General features: G+C 35.1%; 1 protein-coding gene across 1 annotated transcript in view; it reads right to left on the bottom strand.

Moving 5' to 3' along the window:
* LOC113228114 (dual specificity tyrosine-phosphorylation-regulated kinase 2) overlaps positions 1-25,246 on the bottom strand; it is a 241,601-nt gene that overhangs the window by 34,282 nt on the left and 182,073 nt on the right. The window lies entirely within an intron of this gene.

Raw genomic sequence — 25,246 nt, 5'->3', positions numbered from 1 at the left:
AAACCAAATACTGTCCTAACTCAAAATTGTGGAATAGAGAAAACACGATTTGAAAATTTATAAAAATACTAAATGGATCTTATTGCGAATAATGTGATTATTTTTATTTATACAAAAAATATAGTTTATTTAGTTATCTATTTATAAATGAAAATATATATTTATTGGTCTCATTCGTAATTTTTTGAACTTAAAATCGTGTTTTATTTATATTATTGTACACCACATGAATTAACTATCAATTTTGGTTTAAAGCTTATTTAATTTAGCACATGGTATATTTTTTACAGGCGGACGACGCGCGTTTAAGGTATGCGCGTTTACGGCGACGGGCGTAGGGGCTCAATAAAACGTAGGTACATGCAAAAATTTACTATATAGTAAAAAAATATTTGAATCGCGTTAACGCGCGTCATTTGCACGTATCACAGGCACATGAAACTTGTCAACTTTTGTCTCAGGGTGACGGGCGCAGTGGCAGTGCCATTCAGATTTTTGCGATTAAAACTTCTGAGTGGCACTGCAACTGTTATGGACAGGCGTGTAGCTTACCATCAGGCGCACGACTTGTTCGTCCCATCACTTAATATTATATAAAAAAAATCTCGGCAACTTGTTTTTCTTTTGTTTGGATCAATGGTTGACTGCTAGAGAATGCCTCAAGTCCGCCATATGTATTTGTGTAAAAAAATTAAGATAAATAAATAAACTCCATCCCTACATAGTTGATATACCACCACCCATTTGCACGAAGCAATGCTCCCTATTTAGCCCGTTCATGGAAAATAGTTAAATAGTACCGCACCCAAAAAGTCACCATTTTTTTCTGTGCCATAGCGCTTATACTGATTCAATATAAAACGTCCAAGCAGTAGGTGTCTACTACACTAAAAGCATTTGGAAATCACATTGTAAAATATTGCGATACTGGGTACACCATATTACCATAATCTGATATTTGATTTCACGGTAAATGTGCATGGAAATGTGCATGTGCATTTGTGTGTTTCCCGAAAACTACAATTTTTGTACTAGTCAAGGCTACACTGAATAAGGATTTTCAGATATACGAGTACCATCGTCAGTTACATCACCGCTTAACACTCAGGTGGGATTGTGGCCAAGCGTACGTCTATTTTTAAATAAAAAAAAGTTGACATGTTGTTTGTAGTTGTAGACGTGCCCTAGTTTATGCATAGATATGTATGATACTATTGTATTATTGTCGCAATATTAAGGTTATGTTATTACACAAGCTTCTGACTTATTTCTTCATAAGTTGCCTATCTATGATTTTAGAAATATCATAGATAGCAATAACCAGTGACGGGCATAGTGGCGTTCAATTCTTATTTGCAAAATCTGCCTTACGAGTGAGTAGTAGAGTTTAATCAATATGACGATATCAAGTGTTTTTTTTTTCAATTGTTTTTTTTTATATTTTCAAGTGTTTAGTAGCAGTAGAGCGCCTTGTGAAAGAGCTCATCCAGAGAAGTACTTACCTTACATTACATTACCTTACCTATTTCTACCGCCAAGCGGTAAGGTAAGGTTCCGGTTATGAAGGGTAAGGGTGGTGGTGAAATTACAGGCACATGGGACTTGTCAACTTATGTCCTAGGTTGACGGGCGCAGCGACAGTGGCCCTCGGATCTTTGCGATTTAAAGCTCTGAGTGGCACTGCAACTGTTATGGACAGGCGCCTGGTGTTAAGCGACACAGGCGTGTCGCTTAACACCAGGCGCACGACTTGTTGGTCCCGTCACTTGCCAACAACCAATATTTATATTTCAGTTTGTGTATCTAAAACATTGAAAACATTTATAAATTAAAAAATTGTACCCTTTATAATTTTATCTCTATTAGAAAACAAAATGTATTTTGATATTTTTAACCGACTTCAAAAAAAGGAGGAGGTTCTCAACTCGACTGTACGTTTTTTTTGTCTGTATGTTACGCGATATTTGTCTGTATGATACTATTTGTGAACTTATTTTGATGGTTCTTTTTTTGTTGGAAAGAGAGTACCCCAGAAGTGGTCCCATTTAAATTTGAAGAAAATATTCCACCTCTAAGAGTGCCAAACTAGGGTACAATTCTCTGTACTCTCTCAACTCTGTACTGAGATTATGTATCATCATTAGCAGTTCACGAGTAAAATGTTTCATGTACTGGAATTTCCTAACATGGTATTAAAAAAGTTTTTGCTTTTCAGTACGTAGATTTTGTCCTTCTTTCGTAGAAATGCCAGGAAAATTGCATCGTCAACAGAATTATTTAGCAAATATTACGTTACTAATAGCTAGAATAAGTTATACGTGACCATGGATAATAGTCTCACTAAATCATCGTTCAGAAAATACAAAATAAATGTTCACGCCACGTGTCTCGTTTACAATAGAGCAATAAAACAATGTAGTACACGACTACGCGCCGAATGTAAACAGAGCGATAACGAATTGACGAGATTGTGTAAACTTAAATCACACACGTGAATAGTGTACGTGTACGCCTGCGTCATGTATACCAACATTACGATTTAATTACTCGTATGTACGAATGCCGATGCTCAGCAATGGGACACTATTGCAGGGACATTAAAAAAAAATTGATACCTCGGAGAAGAAAGAGTGTAACAGTCAATTTTATCGATAATTACTTTTTCTCTCCATGGTCCCAAACGATGACAAGCCAGTAAGTGTTTTTCATGGATTTCCGCTAAATGCAATTGGTTATGAAACAATTTCACAATTACTGAATTTAATTGTTCATCCTTGTCCTCAGCTTCACCATGGAAAAGCAGGACCTTTTTGCGTAAAAATGTTTCGTGGCGGTCAAGACCCAAAAATATAATAAGCTCAATCTGAGCCTTAAGTTTAGACATAGTCTGAAGTACAAAACACTTGAAGTCACTCAAATCCTGGAACAGCGATGCAATATTGCGGTGAGCCAGGAGAAGTATCCGAAGCCTGGAGTTTGGCCACATGGTTTGGCTGACAGGTCCATTTGTGAAATTTTGTGCACAAAGTGTTAAAGTGGAAAATTGATTGTGTGGCGAGTGAGATAGGTCAGTGAACACAATTAACTGTGATTATACATAAGAAAATACCAATGTGAGTAATTAAAATTACAATTTAATACAGGAGCTCTTTTCTTTGATGCTTATAAGGCGACTACCCGAAAAAAATTAAATATTTTTATTTTAATTGTTCTAAACAAAAAATCTAATATAAAATTGAATAAACAAAACCAAACCAAAAATTGAAATGAAATGACGCTTTACATTATCATTTTGATTAATATTAACTACATTTTATGTCTTCATATTTTAAAATAATTTATTGCTATCCTTTGTTTATTATGAAATATATCAAGCCATTTTATTTTAAAAACTATTTGATGTAGTTGGGTTAAAATTTCAGGTTTTATTGATCTATCCACTCAAGTTTTGTTATTCGATGTAACTTGCTTTTTTACGTCATAAATTTCTTATCTTTGGCGTTTTATAAACCAATTATAGATTGGCTTTTAAGCCCTTTCAATTCCAAAGTATTGATATATAAGGCTGGCTTGAATTTAGACCCTGAGATAGTAGTGCAAATATGAGGGACGATCTAACTGATCAGGGGGTCGATTCAGAACCTACGATAACTCAGTTGTCGAAAGATTCGATTTGATATCGTACGATTTCTTTTCATTTTTATTCACAACACCCGAATGTATTCTATTAGAAACCGAACCGAAATAACGTCACACCCGTACGATTACTCGAAATTCTCGACTGACAAAGGCTGCAAACGTTATTCGGTTATCGAATGAAAGTTACCGAACGTCCTGTTGTTTACAAAGCAAGAATGTAATATGGAAATTTCTTATTATTTTAAGTAAAGTTTGGATTTTATTCAATTTTATTAATTTATTTGAATGCAAGACTAATGCATTCCTATATTTAAAAGGCCTTTAAATCTTAAAAATGTATATAAAAGGATTTTCATTTTTCTTATAGTTCTTTCACCAACTAACTCTGTAAACGCTATTGGATAACAATATCGTATCCGAATCCTAATCGAACGCTTAACTTAAAAAAAAAAAGTTGTTATTAGCTCGGAAAGCGCCCTCCGATTCGAGAACAATATCCAATCGAACGATTCGGTTAAAATACCGAAGAGTTCTGAATCGTGGTCCAGGTTTCAGTTTTGAAAGGTAAGGGTGCTGGGCATATGGGACTTTACAACTTATGTCTCAGGGTAACGGGCGCAGTAGCGGTGCGCCTCAGATCTTTGCGATTTAAAGCTCTGAGTGGCACTGCAACTGCTATGGATAGGCGTGTCGCTTATTGACAGGCGCATGTCAGTGCGTTTTGTCACTTGAGTATCTTAAAAAAATGCAGGTGATAAACTTGAGTGATACATAATATTGTTCCTTCATAAAATTTCAACTGTGATATCGGCGGCTGTCCACTGAGAATGGCATTAAAAAATCGTTACAGAGGAATTGGTCCTCCATGGAAAGCAACAAGACAAATGATCCTTTCAGAGTCTATCCTCAATATGCGCGGGCATCCATCCAAGTATGTCCTCACCTAGTCTTACTTATTTTTCTTCATGCGCCAATTTTCTTAACCGTCATTTTCTCTTCTTCTTGGAAAGCAGATGGATTCATTATTCAAAATCAGAAACGCAGAATACCTATTTCATTTTTTTTTATTTTAGTGGCACAGATCCGTCGGGAGTCATCTTAATTACGAGGCGTATCATAGTTACACTCTCGTATCGAGGCGACCCACATCTGTCTAAAGATTACTGACAACAACATTACGTTTCACTAATGCATGCAAAGGATTTTAAGCTCTATTGTCACTGATTTAGTTAACAAAAGTGATGTTACATTGAAATTTTACTGTACGTTTGTTTTTTCGCGTATTGTGCAGGCTCTTGGTGAAGGTTATGTTACTCTGTTTTTCTGTTGCGGTTTTGATTTTCTTGACCTGGTTTCTCTGTTAAAATAAACTGACTGTTGCAATAGATTAATTAGAGCCGGAATTTTGTAATTTACAACCGCGAAAACGGTTTGTTTTGCAAATTACTTTCGGCATCGTAAGGCTGTTAGATGTTTTTATACTTGTTTTCAATTTCTGAAAATAATTATATTTAGAATATAACATTTATTTGAAATTTGAATTTGTGAATGCAGAACGAGAAGAACGTCTTGTCAATTCTTAGTAGATAGTACATTTTATAATAGGAAGGTGTAGTACATTAAGAAAACCTAATTATTGTTAATAGATTTTGAAATAATTTTCAAATCAAGTCTCGTCTCGAGCGAATATGTTCCGTTACACGAGACGCGCCGCTAACCTAGATCGCGTTGTCGTTCCGTCGCACGCCTCACGCGACCGGTGAAGGTCGCTCACGCACATACTAATTAACCGCTACGGTTACTCGAGATTTTTTAAATTTATTCCGATTTAGAACAATAGAGTACAAAACATATTACTTCAGGGATTGTTGATTTAATTCACAACGCGAGAAGATTTCTACCATTCAAAAGAGAAAACAGAAGTTAAGTTTTACACAGCTTACCATATTATTTCATTTCATATTCGTAATTATGATAAAAAACTATTTAAGTAAAAAATTATTTTGAAGACGTGAAAGGAAAGTTAATCGAAAATTTTATACATATGTATACAGTCACCAGCTGACGTGTGGTCGTTACACATGTTTGTTGTTACACTCTACACAGATGCTTAAGACAAAATACAAACTGTTTTATAGATTTTCGTATGCAGCAAGCGCACTATACCAATATAAAAACATGAAACTCGGTATAATGTTATACTTTCAAATATAACGCTAAACAAAATTTACTAGAACGAGGTTAGTATCTAGTATAACTTTGTTATGAATATGGGTCGGTACCTGTCTTCATTGCAAAAATTTATAGCATGTTAATTCCAAGGAAACTACGTTTCCTCACATGTTCTAATAACAAGAAACCATTGAGGTAAGTACAACAAACTTCTGAATTAAAAGTTTATAGATTTCGTACTATCTTCAGAATGTTTTAAATTACTTAGTAAATACCATTCCTGTTAAATTTCATTCACGGTGTCCATACAATTTCATTTCACACCTCGAAAATAACTGTTCAAAAAATGAACGACAAACTCACCTAGTTCTTGGAAAATTACTATTTGCACTCATTCGTCAATACCGTTCTATTCCACATAAGATTTTCCGAACTAATATTAAACCCGCAATTTTTCATTTGCAGATATAAGTTTGTACTGTACAAAATTGTATTGCACTCTAAAATCGTAAATGTTTATCGAGCTATTTTTGAACGAGCTATTTGTTTCCGATCTTTTTTGAAAGCCATAGACATGTTTTTTCGCGTCTGCAGAGACTAGTGTGGCATACTGACACAGTCGCTAGAAGATGGCCACTTTTACTATGTCATGTTACGTTTTTTTTGTACATTTGTAATTAAAGCGTTTAGATAAGACTCCTGGACCACGGGTGCTATCCGCTGGCTCCCTGGCACCAGCACTAGGTAGGGTAAGGGTGCTGGTGAAATTACACATGGGATTTGTCAACTTATGTTTGAGATCCTCTTGATTTAAACACGCTTACCACCAGACGCAAGACTTGTTCGCCGCGTCACTTGGTATAATAAAAAATGTTGTTTTATACTGCGTCTTCCAGCTCATATTTGCCATTCAGGTTTTTTTTAATATAAAATATTGCTCCACTCTAGGCTGCAATCAAGACTATTAAGTAAAGATGTAGTCGACGATGGATGGACTCACCGAGAAGATGCGCTGCCCCTTCAATTTGCTAATTCATTCTTTGAACTATGTCGATATTTGACGTATGAAAAAAGCAAACGTAATCTACATCACTTAACTAGATTTACAGAATTTCTAATAACAAAATAAATATTTACCTTACACCGAAGCAGTACATGAATAAATCACAAAGACGAATAGTGCGTTGTGTATGAGAAACAATTTTGATTATGATTCCAGGACCATTTACGTCACTCATTGTTTATGACGTCATGTTTTAAAGTTGTTCCGAGTAGTATTACGGTTTTATTGTTTTGGTTTCCCCATTTTCATGGAATTTGTTCTATTATATCAGATACAATGAAGTTCTGTTCTATAGTTCGCTTGATTGTAAACAAACATTCGTTAAAGATGTTGTATGTAGGACTAGAGCAGGGGTTCTTAGCCTTTTTCTAGTCAAGTACCCCTCTCAAAATTTCAAAGAACCCACGGATTCATTCCGAAAAGATGGAGAAGAATAAAGGCTCGCGGATGGCATTCACACGCGTCTTGCTCGCTCGTAGGTGCGAAAATTCACTCGCACAGTATCTATTTAACCACAACATATTGTATACCAATTTTTAAACATCGCATGATTATGTTAGGTAGGCTCCCCATGGACCCTCAGCGTTTATTACACGGACACTGGACTAGAGGAGCAAATTATGGGCAGTAAAGCTACATATTCAACTGCAGAAGCAACTGTTTGTAGTATTTATACTAAAAAAATTGTAACCGACTTCAAAAAAAGGAAAGGTTCTCAATTCCACTGTACTTTTAATTTTTTGTATGCATGTTACACGATAAATTCAAAATTTGTGATACGATATTGATGATTCTCTTTTGTTGGAAAGAAGGTATCTCAGTAGTGGTCCCATTTAAATTTGAAGAAAATATTCCACCTCTACCTTTACACACGCGCGCGATTTTAGGCAGCGATACAAGCGCGCGACTGCAACGATAAAAACGCGGGATTGCATTGCTACACTTGGGATTTATAGGCGATTGCATCGTTGCAATCGTGCGTTTGTATCGATGCAGTCGCGCATTTGCATCGATGCACATAATGCAAAATCTGCCGATGAGTAACAGGTGTTAGGATGATGTTAATTCATAGTAGTAGAGCTCATTGTGAATGAGTTCGTCCAGAGATGTACTGTAATCTTTCTAATTCTGCCGCCAAGCAGTAATGTGAGCATTATTGCGTTCCGGCTTTGAAAGGTAAGGATGAAATTACAGGTACATGGGACTTGTCAACTTATGTCTTAGAATGACGGGTGCAGTGGTAGTGCCTCTCAGATCTTATTGACTTAAAGCTTTGAGTGACACTGCAACTGTTATGGGTGTCGCTTACCATCAGGCGCACTAGTTGTTCATCCTGTCCATTAGTATCATCAAAAAAAACTATATCGCACATCGGTTTCAACAGTGTCAAAAGTAAAAAATCAAATTTTTTTTTGTTACGGGCGCGTTCATAAACTCACCTGGTTTTCAGTTAAAAATACCACCATTATACCTTTGACACGGTATTTATTTGAAAATATAACGGCTACAAATTTTCCTTACCACGTCAGCCATTGTTCTATTCTGTCAGTGTTGCAGCTGGTGTGCGAAATATCTGTTGATGAATAAGCTTGTGGTAACAACCAGCTACCACAATCGAAAGAAGATGTACATATCCGGTCGTATATATACGATTTCTGTAGTACCTACTGCGTATCGAGCAATTTATTACTCAAGTATCGGCTGATGCAAAATAAACAAACCAAGGAATCATAAATATACATATAAATATATAATATAAAGATCAATATTGTGTTTTATTCTAAACGAATTGCGCGTAGTTTGGAAAAATACAATCTTTTTTATTACGATGCCAAGGACAGGAAGGAAAAACGTGCAAGTAGTGGTAAGCAACACGCCTGTCCATAGAAGTGCCACTAAGAGTTTTAAATCACAAGGATTTGACAGGCACTCCAACTGCGCCTGAGACGTAAGTTGACAAGTCCCATGTGCCTGTAACTTCACCAGCCTTACCTTACCCTTCAAAACCGGAACACAGCAATGCTCACATTACCGCTTGGCGGCAGAAATAGGTAAGGTGGCAATACTTCTCTGGACGAACTAGGAGCTCTTAGTCAATTTTTATTGTTGGAAAACTCGTGTCTGATGCCCGACAATATACAATCTTGTGAACATATTTTTAAGGTGTTCCCTGATCCTCTGACCTCCGAACGATGATGTATTTTCATGAATTCAGTAGATTGCAGTGGCCAACAAGTTAAGGACTCTGACCCGCCTCAAGACCCAAATTGGCCGATGTAGAGACATGCTATATCAATTAGTCTCAGTACCATTATGCCCGTGGATCCCCAACACAAAGTATATTTCATCTGCACTCGTGCTCACTGTGTACAACCAGCTGCACCCGTGAAGATCTGCGAAACGGACAGGGACACACAGGTGGCTGTTTACTTGGGACAAAGAAGTATAACTTCGGTTTGTTATTGGTTTTGGTCATTAACTCCATAGGAAGAAGACTTAAACTTCTTCGCTAAAGTAAAGCAACTTATAAGGCACTTCTATAGGCCAGAGTTATCAATCGTATTACGCAAAGCTAAACGTATTTGTAAAAACTAAACCGGAAACACTCATTTTGCGCGTCTTTCTTATATCTGATATGATGGGCAGAATAATAATTCACATATAAACATTGCCAGGAAAAAGTTATGAAAATGTCAGTGCTAGTTTCGCTGTAGTTAACGAATTTCAAACCTAAGTTTCAATGAATAAAATTTACTTTCGAATAAATCTCACTGTTTTGAAAACGCGATAAAATTTTATTTATTTAATATGTTTACGATGAAACATCGAGGTTTATTGAATTTCGCTTTAAAATTACGAGTTAATTTGTTTCTAATTATCTTTGTGGTTGCCTGGCCTGATTTTTTTAAATACAACGTAGAATATTACAACAAATATTTTGTTCAGAAATAATGTAATACCACAGATAATACAATACTATACTACCAATCCAAGGTGGACAAATGAATCTAACATTCTTCGTCGTTACGTTAATATCTTAGTTTCGACATTTTATTTGCCCATTTTAAGACTTGCACTTTAGCTGCACCACATGGGAGCGTTTGAAAATAGAATTAAAAAGGCAGAAAGAAAAATAAACATAAAGCACTTAGCCACGAAAGGCCGCTCTCTGAATTCGCAGGAACCGGAAGCGCAGACATGACGGCTGAAATGGTGGAGAATTTCGTAAATTTATTTAACAATTTATTTCATCAACATTTTACCAATGTGTCGTGAATTACTGTAAATTTTGCTTTTGCTAAACTAATTAAGAATTTGATAAAATATTTTTGATTTTAATGAGAAGCTGATGCAATATTGACGTTACATCGCCTTCTTTAATGTTTAAAACCGACAGTCGTTTACGAAGTGTCTATAAACATAAATTTAATATCATCCATTCTTAGCGGAAAACCATCAAATGTGTAATAAAATACCAAATGTTATGAAAAAACGATACATCCCGTCGCCATATCGCTCTAACGATACCCATTCAAGTGTGGAACGATATTTATCCTTATTTGAAAAGGCACAGACAATATTCGAACCCACCGTATTCTTAAACCCTACAATCGAAATAATTCCGTAGGTAACTTTTTAGGCCATAATTGTAAATCCATTTCATATAAAATTCGTTTTAAAACGTAGTGCGTGTCTCACGTAACAGTACCGTTTATGTTTGTTTTTCGAATATTTTTTTGTTTATATTATCTTCGTATTACACCACTACTCGTTTTAAATCGTGTCATTCCTTTTTCAAACCTTCCATTGTTATTTTTTATTTTGCAAATATAGTGTTATGTTCAACACAAAACCAGCCATTGCATTAACCAATATAAAGAGTAAAGAGTTTTTAATGAACTGCTGGGAAGTATGTGATCGAATGGCATATTCTGTTAACTTCGTGAATCATGGAGTTAAAGTATTTGGAGTTGTTCGAATATTTACGTCTCATTTGTGTCTGGCCAGTGTTTTATTACGGTCTTAAAGGTTGTAAGTTAAAGCTTTCCAAAAACAATGGGTGTGAATTCTGACAACTTCACATTCTGTCATACATAATGAACTAGTGCGAACGCTTAAAGAAATATAGTGTATTGTATATTCATTACATTCATTACTGTTAACAAGTTAATTCTGATACCGGAAATGTTTTATCTATTCCCGTCATCATGGTTCAAAGTTCATCAGTATTGAAGACCAAAAGGCCACAATTAATGATAAACTGCATAATTAATAGGCGATAACAATGACATACACAATCGATAACAGTTTCGATTGTCATCCCATAAAAATGTTAAGATATAATTTTATGCATCATCTAAACTTCTTAACTATTTCTCTTAGACATTTTTTTATTATGTTAAATACATAATTAGATCGTCAAGTAGAGAAAAAAAACTTAATAAGTACACGACACTAACTCAAAACTGGAATATAAAGAGTTACGATGTTTTTCCTAGGGGGTGTCGAAATATAGATACATATCACGATAGATATATTTATCATTGGTGACGGTTACCAGGTACCTGTTTCTACCGCAACGTAGGACTGCAGTGTTGAATCGTAGTGATAGCTAACGAAATCAAAGGCATAAGAGATTGAAGATCTTACGTCTCACAGCCGGGTAGGCATTTGCGACATTAAGGAATTTTTATTTTAGTGGCAGTAGAGCTCGTTGTGTACGAGCTCGTCTAGGGTTGTAGTTACTTTGGCATTTCTGCAATGTTAGCATTACTGCGTTGCAGTTTTCAAGGGCAAGGATATTTGTGATGATGTGGATGTGGGCACATGGGAGTTGGCAACTTGTGTGTCTCAGACTGACAGACGCAGTGGCAGTGTCTTTTTGATCTTTGCGATTTAGAGTCTGAGCGGCACTACAACTGCTATGGCGTGTCGCTTAACACCAGGCGCCCGACTTGTTCGTCCCGTCACGTGGTATTATAAAAAAGTATACATGTAAAATAAAAAAAATAAAATTATTCACTTTAGAATTAAACAACACTTAAAACAATTTAAACCCGATGATGGTGAATTGGGTACATATGAATAGTTATAATTGTAAAATGTACGTAAATATCAAAATAATATAAGAGAGAAGAAACTTGTACACAAGGATAATATTTAAATATAAAAAAACTGGGCTGAATGATAGGATCATATCACTGCAATGAAACGGAAAGAAAAATACATATACTCTTAGCGTAGACAAATGACAAAGGTTTTAAATCATTGAAGTTAGGAATTTGTTGTCATGGTGCATCAAGCGCATAAGCATTAATATGCACAATACGAAACGCTGCCGCCGCCGACGACAGAACATTATTTAATTACGCCATTCCTTGCTCGATGAATTGTAGTAAGACTGGAATTACGACTATTTTACTTTTTCACTTAAGTGATTCGTTGGTGATGGTTTGGTAACTAGAATCGACGTTGTACAGGCTGGTACACCGAAATGGAACTAGGGCAGGGTGAACCCGGTGCGTTAAGTATTTGCCATCAGTTCTTATATACTGGAAAACGGAAGGTGAAAGGAAGAATATCCTAGAAACAGAAGAATAGGTCGATAAGATGAATCTGATAAGGAATGGGAGGATACGGAGTTGAGTGGGAAGAATGGAAGAAAAAGGTATGGAAAGTGTGGTATAGGTCTAATTTGCCATACTGCCAGATCTTATATTGTACTCTTTCTTGAATAGTTTAATTTTCTGACATTTTTTCGTGATTTTTTCTTCATTAGTTTATTTTTTGCGGGAAATCGTTATAAGTTTCTTTACGATTATTTTACTTTAACTGAGGTCTTCTGAAAATTCCTAATTTGCATTAAATCTTCATCAAGTACATTATTTTTAAAAGATTACCGAAGTATAGCAACTATGTTCATAATATACTATAGTGTACAAGACATAAACATACCTATTTAACAAAATATACGGAAAAAAGAACTCGATCCGGTACACAGAGCAGCTGTTTGCCATCATAATATAAATTTCAAGCCATAATGAAACAGTATCCAGACAAATTGAAAAGATCCTCTCGTGCACTGATTGAGGTAAATCCTTGGCGCCTCTTAAATTCACTGGATTTATAATAACGGTGCGTGCGGACTTGCTCTTACCACTTTATATTCCGGACGCGGTTTTTATCTTTTTTTTTTAAAACCCGATGCAGCAGTTACAACGTTTAAAACCAGTGGTGATTAAATAAAAATACAGTCTGACCTATAATCACTTTTATTTTGAAAAATATACATTTGCGTTTGGTTTATGATAAAACTGATTATAAGAAATTATTAGCATTTAAAACAATAAACAAACGTAAATGATACTTAAATACGAAATATGATAATGTAAGTAACTTTAAACAAAATAAATATAAGAAAATAATGATAGCGACACAAATTCGCACCCGTATACACATATACGCACACACACACACACACTCGAAGATTGAAACATTTTGTATATCGAACAGTTCTTAACTTAGAATTTTTAAAATTACCAACGAGAATTTCACGACACACCCGGACTAATTTGAAATAATTTAAAAGGCATCACGAGTTTTGTGAAGTCGCATATTTTTATATAGTCGCATAATGATCAGTTTTCCTGTGCGGGTTTCAAGACGATGTAGCGATGCATCAGTGTCAGTTGTTAAACAGTAAAATTCTTAGAAGAATGATCTATGGGTACAAACCTAACAAAAAAATCTCGTTAATATGAGTACATAATACAAAGATGTCAAAAATAAAAACCTATTTTCCAAACTCAATAAATACATTCTTAGTCGTAAAAACTTTATATAAATAGAAGATAAACTTCTTACTATGGCAAACTAAAATAACAAAGCAGTCTGGGCAAGCTTGAAAAAATAAGATGTCTATCGTTTGGAATTCGAACTTTACTTATATAGTGTGTTCTATCTATGGGCTTGATGTTGACTTGTTAACAAGCTCAAAGCCTTTTTTGGCAATTGAAATTGGTTATAGAGTCACAAGAATGGTTAGATTTTTAAAATAAATTTCTGACAAAATGGCAAGGAAAGAAAGTGTATTGTTATAGTGGTGTACCATTAAACACACTAATTGGCCAGTAATGTGAAGAGAGCGTGACATTTCGTCTCGGAGCCTCAGCGGTTTCATCGAAAGTCGAGAATATGGGCATTTTTCACTTCCCGGTCTTTAATGGCTGAAAATTGGGATTTTCGCACGACTGCCTTCGACCAAAATTACTGAAAAAAGAACCAGAAACATTTAAGTTAAACTTTTTCGGACCAATAAAACCGTTAATATTTAATATAGAAAAAGTATAAAATAAATACAGAAAAAATAGTATAGTCCCTTTTTATATATACCATAGTCTGTCATTGTATTTACAATGTCTCATTCAAATTCAGTAGAAATTGGACATTAATAAACATTAAGACGTTTTTTAACAGTCTCATGTGCCAAAACGTTCCGCCAAATTGAAAACTATGAAAGCTTGTGTGTAATTACGACACTTTTCTTTTTCAAAATGGTTACTTCCTTCTTTTAAAAATAGAACTTCTACGAATGAATTTGTATCACGAATATAATGCGGCCAAATATCATGAGTATGAAATATAATACGATCAAGATAACATATGACGGAAATTTAATAAGATCGGATTACAATGTAAAAGAAAATACAAGTTTAATTTTTCAACCTTAAGATTATAAAAGCCTACAGCAGGATTGGCACTAAAAGTGGAATGTATGTAAATAAGCGGTATTAAAACCACAAATTGGTCTCAATGTAGGTTATGTAGTATTTGAAATTCTTCTTACTGCGAAAATGTATAGTATTAGTAGTCCTTGCACGTATGTCATACAGCCTATTTTTTATTTATCCAGACCTAAAACGGTATTCTAAAGAGTTGGTGGTTTGATTCCGCATTTCTTGCAACTTATTTCGCCGAATAAAGGTGACGCATACAGACGGCTTTATGTATGATATTAAAGGAGAAAGGAACATGCCAAAAGCATGAAAGCGTGACCATCTCCTTTCTGCGAAATCTATAAGACAAGGAAACTTGCTAGGTTTCAAAATTAAAGTCAAACATAGTTTGAGATAAAGTTATATATCGTCGGGGTTTTGTAGAAATATTTTAGGTTTTACCGACTGTTTTAAAATATTTAAGTCCTGTTTTAAAATACAGTTTTGGTTTTAATTAAGTTTAAGTTTTAAAACAGTCGTGAAAAACTAAAACATGCTCCTCTGATTTTTTTTCAAAATGGCGCTTTCGCCTTTTATACAAAATACCGACGATATATGTATGTGCTAAAACTGACATCACTCATTTAAACAAAAGAGACGTTTCACCCGTGTAATGTTCATGTAGGTCAAGAAATTATTTATAGAGCTCACTGTTCACCGTAGCTGAACGCTGATGCTGACGACCACTGACGAGAGGTAAACAAACGGAGCTGTTAGATAACTGAGCTCATATTTGCATCTTTGATTGATGTCAGTGGGTGAACTTTATATATAACTATATCACAAATAACACGGAAGAAGAAAACAATGGAAGTGCCTTAAGCCTCAATTACTATCTAAACCGCTGTCGCCAAAACGCACAAAAACAAATGATACACATTACGAAATCTTGATAAGGATTCGTATTAAAAATAGGTTTCTAACAAATTCTGACTAACACTGAGTAAAAAACTTTAACCAGTCGCAATATTGTTGAAAGTTCAATACGTTTATTGCAAATTACGACATTTTGATTTTATATTGAAATTTTATTCAACGTGGCGCCATCTTGCGGCCAGGGGGCCTGCCACAACCTCATAAAACAATATTAATTTAACCTTACATTGACTTTTCGTACCATAACGCGCCTAAAGTAAGCTTTTTTATTGGCAGCTTTGTGACTATTCATTGACTCAGTTCGTACTATGACGCGACTTTAACAAAGTAATATTGCTCTTATGTCAATTTTGCAATCTTAAAATAGTTACATGGATGCAATGTAAACAATAATATTTTCAGTTTTATTGTCTTAATATTGACTTGTAATGATTAAAAGGTACGTCGAACTTATTTATTTATATATATCTCTTCAATATTTTGTTTATTTTTTATTTAATGGCACATAGTAAATAATTTTTCGTTAAATAAAAATACGCGATATTTATTTCGTAAAATGTTAAAAGCGCCATCTATATGCTCCTTGGCGAAACTAACAGTTGACACTAGACTATAGTTCCGAATTCACAGCGTGACTATCAAGACTCAGCTTGTTTTATTTATTTTTCTTCATGAAAATGCGCAATAATTATTGAAAACAAAAACGTAATTTTAATAGATTTTATTGTTACATACTTTTCTTTTTTTAATGGTCAAAATTCTCTGAATTTAAATAACATTAAGTACTTAAACATTATACCACGATAAGACGATTCGGAACATCAAAAAAAGAAAGAGATGGCATTATATAGTTCACATAGCGTTATCTCTTTCCTATTTTTAGCAAGGAATAAACAATATTGGGAAATAATTCGTTCTTTCAATTACTTACGCAATAATACTTTTTACTTGGTTGCAGGTTCGTCATGGTACGGATATGAGTAATATTATAATAAGCTTACTTTAAGCTTACATTGAAATAAGATTGTTTTTGGAAAGGTTATGTTAGGCTCCTTGTACCTGGGTTACGGACCTACGATTAACATCTGAATCAATTCGATAAACAGAAAATTGAAATTTTATTAAAATAAGACTTACCGATGATGTGAAATAATACTATGGGTAATATTTTTGGTGCGGTATCATTTTTGCGCTTCAAAACAGCACAATAAGGAATTTCTCTGAAACGAAAGAATGACACAACCATACCATAAAAAGCGAAAATGGCGGATTGAACCCAAGTACCACTTCTACTGTAATTACTGTTCTTTGACAGATAATATTGCGCACATTTGTCGTAGGCAAGAATTAATTAGAAGGGGTGATAGATTAGTTGGTAGAACACTAGCGGCCGTTTCTGTAAGTTCTGAATTGAGACTTTTCGGATCATTTATAGTTACAAGTACACATTATTAAAAAAGCTTACAACAGGTAAATAAAATATGGGTAATGTGTCGACCAAGGTAATGTATAATTGAGGCTATCAGCGCAAAAGTGGTATTTTAACCCATATTTAATTATTTTTTGTACAATATTACTTTAAATGATACTTAAGTACATAACTATTTTACGTTTGGGTGGTATTTTCATGTAGAAACAAAGAAGAAATAATTAAATGTTTATTATGCATGAAAATGGCGTCCAAATATAAAATGATTATGTAGTTCAGTATCATTTACAGTTATATTGTAAAAAAATGTGGGTTACACCACTTTTGCGCTGATAGCCTCCATCAGACATGAAACAAAAAAAAATGTATATTTAAAAAATGTTTAAAAATTATAATTTTAATGGCGAACTTTTAACTGTGCTAAATATCAGTTTTTTTTTTTCAATTGAGACTTATGTGAATTCTGCAGTCAAAATATATACATATATGTATATAGTTTTGTAAGACTACGTTAAGGCTAAAAAAATTGTACCCTTTTTAAATCTTAAATTAAAAAAAACGCTTATGTCACATAGCTCAAAGATAGTAATTATTATTATTTGCATTAATGGTACAAGAACATCTTGATAAAACATACATGTAAACACTAAGCCGCGACGGCTCGGCCTAGAGGCGCACAATATCAGAGGGCGCTCACTATAATAATAATCAAATAAAAAACTCGGAGACCTCCGAACTTTAAATACGGCCCTGTGTAGGATCTTCCAAGGTATATATTCGATGATGTCAGAAGTTCTCATTACATTGGGCCAATGTGATCGTCTATTGCTTAAACCGTCTTCTTAAACGTAATTAGTACCAACAGTGGGACGTACTGGATTATAGATGAGCATAGATGACTCAAGCTTCTTTTAAATAACCATGCCTAATCATGTAACGGAGTGAATATTATTTTTAAAAACAAATAATGAGTCGTGTTCAGTGTTTCGTAAGGTTCTTAATAAGAATCGGAATAGGCAAAGAAAATTAATCGTAACTTCAAGGAAGTAATACACATAGAGTGACGGCGTCGTTCGCCTAACGGTTTACAAAGTGGATGCTGGCTCATTCACTTTTAACATCCCGGCTTCGACTCCCTGTGGGAACAATATGGGAAATATACTTTTCTAAATTGGATCGCGCCTGTACTACTTACTATAGGAACCCACAAACCGAACCTGCCGATCTGGGCGGGATAGTGTCGGCGACCTTGTTTCTAGAAACATGTCAGGATTAGATTAGAAATAAGGCCGCCGACACCAAGCCTGTGTCGCAGGGCCAGCGGGTTGGGTCTGTAGACCCCTTAACTGTAACATGTTGTTTACAATGTTGATAGTCGCTAGCGACCGCAAGAAATATTATTAAATTTTGTATAACAAATCGAGCAGCGTCTCTAGCACTCGCAAAAAGAACTAAAAGTTTACAAACATTTTATGACAGCAATGATCGATAGTATAAAAGTATGGAGACACTAAACTGTGTTTTAATACACAGTCATCTAGTGTCACATTCACTTTTCAAAATTGATACCGGTCAGTGTTCTTGATAATGCACCGAGAGTGAATTCCGTTGTTCTGGTACTCATAATACAGGTAAATCCCAGGTAATTGGTGTGATCGTCTGGTATATTATTATTATTATTACAGAGTGCATAAAATACCTCCCTCAGAAAATCCAAAATTTTTATATTGTAGTTTGTTCTATTAATTTGATATGTAACTAGAAATGACTATTGTAGAGTATCGAATTCCTATGTTTTCGCTATCTATTTTACGGATCTAAACGCTGTTTTGTTTGAAAAAACAAATAAATAAAAAAAAATAGTGTAATTTCCAAAACGGAAGAGTATTTAGAAGAAAAGTTTTGTTATTGTAAGTTACAACATAGCTATTTTATTTTGATTTATTTTCGTCTTATTTTTAACGACTTAGGGATTTCATAGGGAGTATATAGAGTATAGATAATTTAGAAAAAAATGTGCTCAGTCTATCCCGTACTATGCTCTTAAGAGGTCTTTGATGACTCATAATGTCTCTTAATTTTTGGCGCCAACTTTATAGACTAGATTCATAGACCACAGGAAACGTAGACAAGACGCATACTTGCAATTAAAATCTTTTAATTGGCGTTCTACGATTCGAAACTACATTAAAACAAAGGTTATTGTCCAGTTTGTTACGTAAAAAAAGCTAAATTACGAAACTTAACGAGCTTTAAATTGGAGCAAATCCAAAACAACATTTAAAACAAAGAATGAAACGGATTTTAATATTGTAATAAATCAGTTTCTTTGACCAACACTTTGTAGACAAAAACACTTGAATAATAAATTAGTCAAAAGCATTTAAGCGTTGTTTAAACTATAAAGCTACTAAAAGCTAGACAAATGTCTTTGGAGTTTTCGCAATGCTACGGCATTTTAAAGTAAGTAATTCCTTAAGCTGACAACACTAACGTTCACTTTGAAGTTACCTGAAAGATACTGCTCCTTGGCAATAACACCGAATGTATTTTTTTTTATAATATCAAGTGACGGGACGAACAAGTCGTGCGCCTAAGCTACGCGCTTGTCCATAACAATTGCAGTGCCAAGGACAATTGCAGTGCCACTCAGAGATTTAAATCGCAAAAATTTGAGGGGCACTGTCACTGCACCCGTCACTCTGAGACATAAGTTGACAAGTCTCATGTGCCTGTAATTTCATTAACACCCTTACTCTTCAAAACCGGAACACAGTAATGCTAATATTACTACTTGGCGGCAGAAATAGGTAAGGTGGCAGTACTTCCCTGGACGAACTCTTTCACAAGGTGCTCTACTGCTACTGAAATGGACGAATGTATATTGTACCTGTTCGGGCGCCAGTGAAAAGGTTGTTAACCACTAATGTGCCGTGACCGATCACGGCAACAAAATAGGATATTCGGTCCACAAAAATTTATTCCATAGTTAAAAGGTAAACAAAGGCTGTAATAAGAAAAGGTATATAATAATAATAATCTCAGTACTAAAAAAACCGACCTTAAAAGTATGTGGAATTACGTCTATTTGCTAAGTTTTATTGAAATAAAAAAATCGGTTCTCACTACTCAAAGTATATTGAGAGAGAGAGACGCTTTAAATTGGAGAATAGCAAAACCAACAATTAAAATAATTGCTCTTTAAGTAAAATTTAGGCGCTATTTATAACAATGAATGTTCATGCGTGATCAGCCACCCTTAGAGGTGGATGATTTTCTACAAAATGAAATGGGACCACTATGGAGGTACCCTCTTTCAAATAAAAAAAGAATCATGCAAATCGGTTCACAAATACCGGAGTTATCGCGTAACATACATACAAAAAAAACATACAGTCGGATTGAGAACGACCTCCTTTTTTGAAGTCGGTTGAAAACAGAGATACAATACTATAAAAAACTACCTAACTTAATTACATACGGATCAAAAGTAGACGCAGTTAAAAATTACAGCTGAACTGCTCGTTACCGCGATTGAGTAACGAAACAAAATGAGAATGGTGAGGCAAAGGAATAAAAGGAAAAGAACGATTCAAAATTTGAAAACAAGTGGCCAGCAACCAGAGAAAAGAGGTGATAAAAAGGTGGGATGACGATGTAAGGAGGTAACATCGAGCGCAGGTCACACAGGGTCCACGAAAGGAGCCTCCCCGCTCGACGCGACGTATCATTCCTTTCGTGTACGTCTGGTGCACCCTGGGCAACAATCAGCGAGTGCCTTACGCCGATTGGCAAATCCTTTCACCACGTTGGCAAGCATTATATTATGCATGCCATCGATACGACAAGAAGCAATTGTTATTTAAAAGTAAAGATATAATGATTATTTTATCTAAGACTGGTTACACACGGCGACTGTTAGCAGCGATGCAAGCGCGCGTTCGTGAAACGCGCGATTCGTACGCGCGTTTACGCCATTGCATCGCTACGCTTGCGATTTATAGGCAATTGCAGGCGCGTGTTTGCATCGATGCAAACGTATCCCAAGATATGTAAATCCCAAGTGTCCCAAGCAGTCGCGCGTTTGCGTCGCTACTTAAAGGTGCCGTGTGTAACAGTTCTTATATACCAGAGCCTAATAGAGACTCGTTTAAGCGACCTGTATAATACGCATAGCAACTATTAGTTTTAACGATGTTTGAGGTTAAATATTGTTACGATCAATTTTACTAGGTCGTTATCTTTTGATTTTGGTTCAACATAGAATGTTATCCACCGCAAAAGAGATAAAGTGCCTACCGCCACGGAAAGCTATATTTACATTTTATAGCTGCTTCATAAATACTACATAGAAACTGTTTTGACTGTTTACTATTTTGTGTAATAAAACAAAAAACACATTTAACATCCGGAACGTTTCGAATTGTGCTTAACGACATCCTCTGTTCAATAGACTATATTCAAACGTTAATTTTGGCTTTCATAATACGATGGTGTAAGTCTGACGTAGGTTTTAATACGTCACTCTTTGCGTCATAGGTTACGTCCCCAGAATATTCCGAGTGCGAATGATGAAATCGAGCGTTAAAAACGTCCGTAAATCCACAAAGGCCTCTCTCAATAATGTGAAATATATAGTTTGTCTGCCTGCAATTTAAAAAAAAAACATAGAGAGCGGGTGCAGGTCAGGCATTTCGTGTATTTGTATGGACGACATCAGTGTGTTTCACGCTTTATTCTTATTCTTATTATCTTCAAGTTCTGGAGCAAAGATGGGGTCTACGACGAAACAAGCTCGCCCAAAAGATGCCTATTCAATCGCATCTTAAATCTTTACAGATATTCGGATTACATGTGCTCGGAAGTACAGGTGTACGCAGGGTCCGTTCCTTGGATGTAAAAGCGTGTATTAGTACGCCTGAGAAAGGAATATCAACCAAGTAAAGAAGACATCCCGCCGAAACCATGGGTATATATATAGGTAATAACGTGACCATACGTCCCGCTTTTATGTTCCGTGTCCCGCATGACAATTTGAAAAAATGGCGCGAAAGTAAAAAATACATAAAGCGAGCACAACAGACTACACAAGATTAGTTCTTTTTTAAATTTTTTTTAATCGTTAAACATTTCGTAATTATCAAAAACAAGTGTTTTATTTTTAAAACAATAATAAATTTACTGGCGTCCCGCTGAGGGAGAAAAACAATGGTCACGTTATGTAACGAACTGGCTTTTCGCGGCTTTTTCCGGGCGAATCGGACCTCTACGTCCTAAAATACAGTTACACTCTTTACTGTTCAAAACACACTGTCCGAATCGATTATTACCCATAAAATATTGTTCCATTCTACGTCACGTATATTTTTTCCATCGCGCAGCATGCCTTTACCCACAGTCGTAGTAACAAACACGTGAACTTTATGACGATACTATTTCTTGTTTTTATTGCGGGAATTTAACTGTAGGGATTGAATTTTAAATCAAAGTGTATTCAGAATATTACCGATATTTTAATCTCCGCCATTTTGTTACTTTCCGAACTTTTTAAACAAATCCTCTATGATATTGCCGGTGGTTTTTCACGATGTTATGCTTGGTACAACGTAAGTGATATAACACTGAAAAAGATTGACGATCTTAAAACAGAATGCTTCAACAGTATAAGCCGCATAGATGTTGGGTTATTCATACTTGCGTTGTTCCCACGAGACATGGCTTAGTGTAGGGATCATAATTTAATATTTATGTAAAATTGTTAATCCTAAGTTATGGTAAATAAATATATTAATTAAAATTGTCATGAATCATTCTGATTTATATCTATAACTGCTTCTGTGGGCGAACGGTTACAATGCAGAGGTTCCGGGTTCGATTCCCGGGCCGGGAGAAATAATTGTATGGCCTATATTTATTTATCGTCGTGAGTTTGAGTGTAATTTGTGGTTGTCTATGTGTGTGTCCATGGCCTCCGCGATACAGGGTTCCCCTAGTGCGGGGCTATGAGTATGTGTGTTATTTACGTTATTATATTATCACAATATCTGTTTCACACACGTTGTTTATTCAACGTAGATTTTTTTTCAAATTTGGTCCTTTCGAGTAAACGACGAAACTGCCTTCAGAGTTAAATAGTTAAAAAAAAACAGCAAATTCAAAGTACTTAGTCGTTGTAATGTAATAACTAATAACACATAAGGCAATACAGTGCAGTTAAATAATTTGTACGTGTCAATGATGGCGTCATATAAAGACACCAGTGTTGTTCACTGATATTGTGATGTGAGAGCTTGCAAATAACATCGTAAAATAGCCAACGAACAGTATTATGGGCGATTGTTAACAAAACTTGAGAACGTAAGGGGCGTATATAACACGCCAAAAGCAAACAGGACATGAAAACTAAATATCCAAAATAACACAAAAGAAGTTACCCGAGCCAATGTTTGTAATCAAAATACGCGCAAAGTGCACTGGTTCACCTATTTCTGCACGCTGTAAACTAAACAAGAAAGCTAATTGAAAGTGGTTTAATTTTAACTGAACTAAAGCTGTGCACACAGATTTACGTTTACAAAATTTTTAAGGCCTTATAACACAAGCGCACCCAGCTGCTAGGCACAAGCCTTCTTTAAATCAATATATAAGTGGTTGTAATATCTTTTTTATAAAAAAAAACCGACATCAATTTTATTTGCCAGTTTTATTGAAATCGGCTACCGAAAAGTGTACGAAACCGGACTCATGCCCTAGTTTGCCACCCTTCGAGGTGGAATATTTTCTTCAAATTTAAATAGGGCCAATACTGACCCTCCCTTCCCTCCCTTACCCTCTTTCCAACCAAAAAGGATCATCCAAATCGGTTAACAAGTTATCGCGTGAATAAGTAATTCACGTAACATATATACAAAAACTCCTGCATTTTTTGAAGTCGGTTAAAAAGACATTTATTTCTCCACAAAACATAGTAATTAATAACTAATCGAAAATACAATTGATAATGTGGAAAAAAGTTGAAGACGCGGCATTGCTAATTTTCAGTCTTCATCTGTAGCTAGTTGTCTGCTTGCTGCATCAGGCCGATGTACGGAGTTTACACCAACTATATCTACCTTAAATAATAAGTCAATATTTAAAGGCTGGCCGTGTATAGTTGCTTTTTTTGTAAATGTTCAAGATTTAATTTTCAACAAAAGAAATATCTATCCTATGAGTATTATAGTTTTCAATATTTCAATTTATTTATTCATATTTAAAGGATAACATCTACAACATTTCCAAGTTTAAGGTTCATCGTAGGTCTTTCACTAAGTATTCAGCTTTATGCACTAGTTGCACAATGACGTCAATGCACTCATGCGCTGCGTTCCGGCACTTAGTACGAAATGCAAAGAGGGTTGTAAAACGAAAGCAGACTTTCGACATGAAGTGGTCGGCGGGGGAGTTTCGAGACACGACAGTGTTTGTGCGGGTGTATTATGAGGATTTTCGAAATGAAAAATTAGGTAAAATTAAACATACTGTAACCGGCGTAACATTATTATTTAACTATGTTGTATCGTTCTGTTCAGGACGTAACTTACAATCAGCGCTAAAAACTCACATTTATTTTTATTACTACAATTTTATTTTAAATGATACTTAAAGTAGCAGTAGAGCTCCATGTGAAAGAGTTCGTCCAGGATAGTACTACCACCTTACCTATTTCTGCCGTCGAGCAGTAATGTCAGCATTACTGTGTTCCGATTTTGAAGGGTAGGAGTGCAGGTGAAATTACAGGCAATTGGGACTTGTCAACTCTTGTCTCAGGGTGACGGGCGCCGTGGTAGTGACTCTCAGATTTTTGCGATTTAAAGCTCTGTGTGGCACTGCAACTGTTATGTACAGGCGTGTAGCTTACCATCAGGCGCACGACTTGTTCATCCTGTCATTTTATATTTCGATGATATTTTCATGTATAAAAAATCATAATTATAACTATATATTATTTTTGCTTACTATATATTATTATATAGGTAATGATGATGATGGGTGTATCTATACTATATCCTACTATATAGGTCATATATATGATTACGATATTTCAAATGATCTTCTGTATGCATTTCATGGAGTTGGAGTCACACCAGTTTTGCGCTAGCCCCAATTTTGACATTAGACCAGAATTTCATATTCTATGTTGTGACTTGAATTTTCGGATTCTTAGGTTTTTGTGTATATTTACAAATTATTTAATAATTATCGCGTATATTTTTTTTCCAAACAAACCAACATTTCGGACCCTTTACAGGT

This window comes from Hyposmocoma kahamanoa, unplaced genomic scaffold (assembly GCF_003589595.1).
Source record: "Hyposmocoma kahamanoa isolate Upper Pololo Valley unplaced genomic scaffold, ASM358959v1 224, whole genome shotgun sequence".
Lineage (NCBI taxonomy): Eukaryota > Metazoa > Arthropoda > Insecta > Lepidoptera > Cosmopterigidae > Hyposmocoma > Hyposmocoma kahamanoa.
Note: the sequence above shows the minus strand (reverse complement) of the source record. Positions and strands in the feature narration are given on the sequence as shown.